The sequence below is a fragment of the Lepeophtheirus salmonis genome, chromosome 2 (genome assembly GCF_016086655.4).
Source record: "Lepeophtheirus salmonis chromosome 2, UVic_Lsal_1.4, whole genome shotgun sequence".
Lineage (NCBI taxonomy): Eukaryota > Metazoa > Arthropoda > Copepoda > Siphonostomatoida > Caligidae > Lepeophtheirus > Lepeophtheirus salmonis.
In genome coordinates this window covers 1,798,778-1,807,163 of record NC_052132.2, presented here as the reverse complement: position 1 = coordinate 1,807,163, position 8,386 = coordinate 1,798,778, and the positions used below count along the sequence as shown (strand labels likewise).

The 8,386-nt window shown below is 30.8% G+C and overlaps 1 long non-coding RNA gene across 1 annotated transcript; it reads left to right on the top strand.

Annotated features, from left to right (window-relative positions):
• Positions 1-4,539: 4,539 nt before the first annotated feature.
• Positions 4,540-6,238, top strand: LOC121132188 (uncharacterized). Its single transcript, XR_005869261.2, has 3 exons — positions 4,540-4,676; positions 5,108-5,159; positions 5,221-6,238. It is a non-coding gene; the product is annotated as an uncharacterized lncRNA (long non-coding RNA).
• The last annotated feature ends 2,148 nt before the right edge of the window (positions 6,239-8,386 follow it).

The following is an 8,386-nucleotide window of genomic DNA, read 5'->3' as shown; positions in this document are numbered from 1 at the left end:
AAAGCAAGCTTGAAGGATTTTTCTCAAAATTGAGTCTAGATTACATTTGTAGTCTTCGACAAATTATGATCGTCAATTTCTATTAATAAATAATTATGATCTTTAAAGCAATAGAAATGTATCTGGATCGGTTGTAGGACGGATTGCATATTCAGTTTTTCTGCCCCCCCCACACACTTCAGTCTTTCCTTTTATTGGTTCAATCTTTTTTACTATTCAAGGGTCCTAAGGACCTTGGTCCTTCCGTCCTATGGTCCTAGCTATCTTTTATCTATTCTTCACTCATAGCTAGGATTCAATAATATGTTTTTTTTTTAAATAATAGCTATGTACGTATAATAATAGCTTCTAGCTAATCAGCCCCTATTTTAAACTTGTACTATTTTGTCTCTTGAAAGAGATATGTTAAAGAGCTGAAAGAAAAAAGTTTGTAACGACGTCATTTCAGATGTTGTAGTTACAATAAAAGACCGATGAGGACCGGTCCGAGGACTGCAGTCTGTTTAGTTTTTCAATACCAATCCAACACAAATCTTTACAATAAAAATATTAGAAATCGTTAGATTAAAAGTTCATAACTTCATTTATATATTAAAAAGGAACAAAAGTTTCATCGAACATACCCATTAGTAGTAAAAAAGAGTAAATATACATATATATATTATAAAAATGAAATCAGTTATAACAAATAAGTCAATTTTCTGAGTTTTTACTGTTCAGTTATCCAATGATTTTTTTTTTACGTAGCCAGGGTGATACAGTTGTAACTGAGTTCTATATAGTTAAGGGCTCCTTATGGATCTAGAATGTGGTTTTAGGCACCACACGGTGTAAATGAAAGAGGGAAGGGGTGGAGTAGATTATGGATCTCGTTCCGCTACTGAGCTTATGGAGGTCCTATAATATGATAGTTATAATATTTCCTAAGGCGCATTTTCCAAACTTAAATTAATATATATTTTTTAGCTGAGGCCCCTTAATACGAACCATGTGTACTATGTATATGTTGACTGAAAACAATCCTTAATACTCACCTTCCCTCGCCCCCCTCCCCTCTCGAGCCTCCCCTCAAGGCTCTATTTTGAAAACTACTGTTCTAAGCAACTTCAGTTTTTTGGTGGCTCTTTTGGAGCTTGGGACCCTACGTATAAGGTAGCGGGTCCCTGTTTGTATCTAATATAATTTATTGTGCCTGAATTTTCTAGTGACACCCCTTCATGTAATTCCTAGTTACCAAACTAAGTCCGTATAAAAAAGATCCGAAGAACGTTTAAATGAAAGAAACTAGACAGGGATGAGTGAACCACTGAACCTAAACTGGGCATTCCCTGTTATATTAACTAGGAAAAATCATTCAAATGCTAATTTATTCATCTATAAGAGTCCAAACCTCAGAGTTGGATTAAGTTACAGATCCAATATTTTATTTCTGAGTAGGACTACTATCAATGATACCACAAATCAAATTTGACTCAAATCTGTTTTATAATGAAAATTTCTCGTGGCATGACCAACACTGAATCTCTTGGAAAAAGCAAAACATAATAAATATAACCTGTTTTTACAGAAAAGGACAGTAAAGGAATATATGATGTAAAAAAAAAAAAAATTGGGTATTTCTATTTTTCCTTCAGTTTTGCTCAAAATTGTTTTTGTATTTACTCGTTACATAATTTGGACTTTGGTTATTTGCAGATGTTTATGTATTTTTCAGTTTTATGCATGTAAATAGTTTTATCAATTTTTTGTCATATCTTAATTAAACAATTTAAGGTGTGTGAAGATTTAAAATTACATCACACTACATATTCATTTTTTTTCTCCACTTCTAAAATATGTTTTAAGGAATTTATCTAACAACACTCATTATATCTCCTACCTTCATTCTTTCAACCTTATATTTATTTCAATTGCAGGATTGTGTACAAACTATGTAGTGTTGAGACCAATTTATTTGTTCGGTTCGGACATAACTAATTTTTTCAAGGACAATTGGTACCCATATTTAGGTCCAGACCACGATATCAGACTTTAGATCGAAATAATATTCATTTACAAATCCTGGACCTAATAGGTGAAGTAAACAGTTATGAGTTTTTTAGCTTTATTTTGACAATAAAATTAACATAGTTAGGATTATCCGATTTAGATAAAAAATACACTGTTTTGTTGGATAATTTTTTTGCATTTTGAAGGCAATTTCATAATTCCGCTATTGAAGAAGTAATCCTCCATATTGGTAAAAAACTTGACTAGCTCATTTTCACAAGCCTCTCTTGGGTACAGTTTTGTACCATCAAGAAAATTTTACAAACACTTGAAAAGGAGATCATTGCTAGGTGTCAGGTCTGGACTATACAACGGGTGCAATAAAACCTTCTATCTAAGCTCTTGGAGCTTCTTGCGCGTCGTTAGTATTCAGTTCCTTGGCATTGCAAGAAGTCATCACATGCAGGTAAAACTCGACGATTTCTATTATTTTATTGACATTTCGATGATTGGCCTACCAGGCGTGCCCAAAGTTCAACGTCCATATTACCAGACCGGAATCTTTGGAACCACCACTTTGCTGTTGCATTGGATACTGTATGGGGTCCATAAACAGTACTTTTTTGGCCACCTGCTCCGCCTTTTCACCATGTTCGTAGTGATACTGAAGAGTGTTTCGAATTTTCTCTTTTTTTATTTTCATTTAAAAAAGCTGTAAAGAGAACACAACACTTTAAATGTTTAAATTTATCCTTTAAGTCCACATTAAGCTTTTTTTGATACAATATATATATTTCGAGTATAGCTTACTAAATACATGTGTAGAATAACGCTCAAAACTTTTTACATAACCTGATATTTCTTTGGTCTCAATCTACAGAGCGATTTTCTCTCACATATTTATGCAATACATTTAACTTCACATGACGTTAGTGTACTGATGTTCACAATTTGAGAAACACATGACGTTATCAACAATTCATCTATGGAATGACAAAATTTTATATGAGAATAAACCAGACCAATTTTTTCTTTGGAACCGATACACTAGAACATATCCCAAATTGTCTGTATACTGCTTTTTTGTATCAATGACAGTTTTATCTTTTTGGTTCGTTGAAAAACCAAATATACTGAATACTTTTAGTATATTTAATACTTGTGTACTTCCAAAAATATTTAACATAAATGGTATTATGTTGATAAATTACTCATTTGAAACATCCTAGGTATTTATATAAATATGGGTATAAGAAGCATACTATGTTTTTCCAACTTATAAATTGAATACAAAAACTTCAAAACTCAATATTGATGAATATCTAAAATTTACATTTGACGAATGTGAATTTATTTTCCTTATAAATGTCTATTTAATTAAAATGCAATTCCTTTGAAGAATTAAGTTCTCTTATCTACTTTAAAAGTTGCAATGCGTTTTTTAATTATGAAATTCATACTTCTAATCCAGTCAAACAACTTTCCAATCAAAATGAACAATAGTTTCAAAAAAAGCTCCATTCTGATTTTAATTATATGTTTAATAAACGCATTTTGGAAATGAAAACTGTAGATTATTAACTTCAATAATAAATTACTGATAATTTAAAGATTAATCAAAATGTCATCCTATAATATATGACATTCAACTAATTTCTGTCGACCCAAATAATTATCAACTCGACTGGAGTCCAATTGTTTTTTTCGTCACATTCCCTCCCGTCTTTCTGCCTTGAGGGGGCATGACGCCTACGTTTTCAAACCAATGCTGTATTTATTTCATTCGGAAACAGTTTCTGTCGACAAGAGAAATAAATCTGCTGTACATTGATTCCCAAATATGTAATAAAATCAATATATATGAATTTAGGTGTAATTATAAAATTTTCCCTTCCCTAAAGCTAATTTAAATCTAGAAGGTTCTCCTCTTTATTGTAGTAATTATTTTTCTCCCCCTCCCAAAAAAAGTCATATAACAGGGAGCTAATATCAACAAGGATCCTAATTCAGTGTTACCATATGTCTCCCTCCCACCTTCTCCTCGCACTCTTACAAAAATCCCGTCGCAACTAATGAGTAGAGTTGAAATGTGTGTGGCTATAACATAAAAGCAAGCTGGTATTTTTTTGGATGAAACTGAGAAAAACCCATAATAAGTATTTTACTTTAATGAAAAACCAAAGAGGATTTTTTAATGTGTCAAATACAATATTAAACTAATAAAAAATAAGTTATTAATATGATTGGTATTTGTTGTAATTTTTATATGAAAATATTATATGCAAGTTCAGTCAATTTGATCGTGCGGTATTTGAACTTTAAATCCAATTTTAGCTCTACTAATAAGTATTGGGAATTTTATTATTAGAGAAACGAAAATAAGTACATTCGGCAAATTAAAAAAATAACTATTCCTCTTAATTTGTAGAAGTTCTTTCTGTTGAAGTAGATTTTATAAGTTATTTATCGTGTAAACGGCGTTATCAGATTATCCTCTTCTATAAGCCATTTTCATGAAATATTGTTGTAAGTTAAAAAAAACAACAACGCCGGCCTTGAGTAAATACAAGTTCAAGATGCTTAAATATTTTGCATTCCCCCAGAAGTCCTTTTCATATGAATAAGAACTTAGTTTCGTCAACAAAAGGGAAAAATTGTTTTAGTCAGACGAAACATTCAAAAATATTGTGAGTATATTTTAAGATTTTAAAAACCCAAAGTTTTACTCAAATAATGATACTCATGAAAAAAATAATTTCTAAATTATGGGTTTCTTGATCATATATGGATGGATTCCTTTAGTATTAAATTCATACTACATTTTTTTTTAGTTAATTGTGAATATTTAATCTAAATACAAAAAGAGCCTTATAATAAATGGAAGAAACGTTATGTTAAAAAATAACGATGTTGTTTATGAATGACCCCCTACAGGAAATATTGCATTTAATTATTTCATAATGTAATGTTCCTATGGCTATATAATCCCTTCAATGAAAATTTGAGTACAAATTGAAGATTCATATTAGATAAAGTTTTTAACGATTTATGCTGTAGTGCAAATGATTTATAACTACAAAAACCTGTAATAAACCAACTAATGAATATTTAATTATAGCTTCACCTTTTAATGTCATAAACATGAATCAATTTTGAATGTTGAACCGAATGTAAGGGAAGACAAATAGTTAAAAATATTTTATTTTTTCTAACTAAAGTATACATTTTAAGGAGGGTAGCCGGACTCTATGGAGAGAGTGGACTATGTGGGAACAACCAATGAAATCATTTTATACTGATCCAAAAATATTGATAAATTTAGAAATTTGATCCGAAACTTTTAAAAAAAAGGAAGAATTGGGCAAGTCTAGCTGCAGGAAGAAAGAAAGAGAAAAGAAGCAAAACAATAATATAATAATTTGAAATCGTATTGTTCAATTCAAATCAAAGATTCTGACGGATTCGTTTTTGTAAATCGTGGCAGTCATGTGGTAGGTGAATTACAGATAGAAGAAAATCACTTCACCAATCCCTAGATCGAAATCAGCTCGTCAAGAGTTCCCTGTATGGACGGATGAATGATCATGCTTACTGCCTACCTAGGACTGAGCCAATTACTCCAAATTCATATATTGATTTCCAATTTTTCTAATTCTAATTTTACTATGGAATAATACAATCTCAAGTCAATTTATTGTTTTATATATCCGGATACATAGCCTCTTTCAAAATTCAGTTTTTCAAAATTAAAGATCGCGAACCTTTTTGATTTCTGAGATATCAATAACTCATGGTGTGTGAATTTTCTGGCGAAGATCGAGATCTCATCGAAACTTATGAAGATAATGTTAATAGAGGTTGTCTTAAGAGGACATCAGACTACGTTACAGGCTAGTCAGCTTTACAATATGACATTCTCAGCGAACACACTCGACAAATTTTATTGACGTCAACAAATCCAAGACGATGCTTTACAAATCTATTTATCAATTTATTAAAAACGGGAGATTCCTATCCCCCAATTGAGTTGAAGTGTAAAAAACACCATCATTTTGACAATTATATTGCTAATGTTGGATTTAAATATTCTAATATATCTAGCAAAAATCTCATAAATGAGGCTAATAGTAGCTTACACTCTGGCAAAAAAAAAAAGGTGGAATTCTCATGCTGCAAGTTCCATAAAAATTACTAAATTATCTTCTGAGTTTTGAACTTTCATTTTGTTTTGTTAAATAAAGGATTTACTCTGAAAAATTGTTTTATTCAGATCATAAAATAATAATTCATTTTCATAATAATATAGGTATAAATCAAAGAAAACTAAGATAAAATCTGTATTAATGTCACTAATGAGTATTTTTAAAATAAATAATAATTAAGTATAGGAACTGTTATGCAAAACACTTATTAATAATATTTATTAGTATGGAGATCCTTAATCTTCATGGGGATAATATTTCAATATGGTGATAAGCAATTAAGTTTTTTTTTAACATGATGAAGACTAACTAAGTTTCAAAATTGCAAGTCTACAGAAGTTAAGAAGTTACTTATAATTTGTTATCCCAGAACATGATTCAAGAGTTTCATCGAAGGAGCTGTGGATGAGAAATAAAACTCTGGGTTCCTCACTGGGTAATTCATTCGGGAATTATTTCTTATTCTGGAACTCTTCAGTTCTAAATAACTATTTATATTACATATAAATATACATATATCAGAATAGAATGTGAATTTGAATGAGTATGAATCAATGAAGTAGCTAAGAATGAATGATACTAATTTATATGTTTTCAATATAAACAAGATATTTTTTAACGACCACTTCTACCACCCTGATATAAATAAAATAACAGTTTTTGATATATATATATATCATTTTTATATCATAATTTCGACTAAATAAATAAAGTAAGGTGGACGTTAAAAATATATATACATAATAACAAGCAGATTTTTACTATAATATCCTCAAGTCTACTTCCAATAAACATCTAATATACCTCATCTATAGAGATAAAAAAATAATAAAAATATAATCTTTGTAAAGTATTAACATGATTTATTCTTACATTTTAATTATCCAGTATTCAACTCCTTGTTGTTTTTGTCTGATTATCAGAGGTTCAGAGAAGCAATAGTTAATAATCTGTGTTTTCTCTTCAATCAATTTACTCGTACAAACACTTATAGTGGATATAGCTAAATAATATGATCAAAATGTGATCCAAAACTGTATCCTTTGAAAATTTATTTCACCACATATACTCTGGGAGATAGGTGCTAATAATTATCATGGTGGTTTATTTATGGATTGTATTAGGCATTGCAATATATTAGATAGCTGTAGGATTAATATCTAGTTGAGTCTAGGGAAAAAAAGTTCTTGGTATAGAAAGAGAGAGAGAGAAAAAAATGAAGAATAATTAGAAAGAAAAAGTGCTGATGGTAGATTTTAGTTAACGTACCCAAAAAAAAAAAAAAAAAGACTCAGTAGTAATAAATAAATTAGGCGTAAGATTGAAGTGTCCAGGCTTTATAATTATCCGTATAGACTGTATATAACAAAGTCCAACTTATAAATGGAATTGATATAAATGTGATAGAGATGAGGGATTTCTGCATTATATGACACTGAAAGACTCTTAATGGAATAGTTTTATTAGAGTAGGAGACGAAGCATGTTGAATGTCAATAATTTAAAAGAAGGATCTGTGATTGAAGGATGAGAACTACCTCTATTTCCCATCGGGTCTTTCTGTCGTTTAATTGAACTCCTTAGTTCCTATATGTAGAAGTATACGATGATTCCGTAGAGGATCTGGAGGAATTTATGTGTAGGGACAATGATTAGCGAGATCCGAAGTCACTATAAGAGACCTTGACATGAAGAAGCACTTGCACAATCAACGATCCTTCCATTAAAGGATACAAGATCCACCGACCGAGTGAAGCACTTGTTCAAGGGATCTCGCCTTAAGAGTCGAGATCCCTTGAAGTGAATATCAGAAGACGTGTGAATAGGATATTCCTAGGAACGGGAAGGATGGATGGATGCAGATCCATATATCCGATTGGTCCTGAGGAAAGATCCATCCGAATGATAACGAATGAAATTTCTTTCCATACAGATCCAACTCCTCACCTCTCTCACCTCCCTTCTGCTGCTGCTGTAAATCATCTAGCAAGCTAATATGACGATGAGTTCGAACTAGTTGTTCTATTTAAATATTCTGCTGTCTCCGTATAGTCTGAAAACGGACTATATTGAGACAGAAAAAATATAGATACAAAACTGTCTCCATATAGTCCGGGAACCAATTTTAAGGACGCGTCTGAATCGAATGTAAAAGCCGTCCCGTAGAACAATCTTATATAAATGGCATCATTGTAT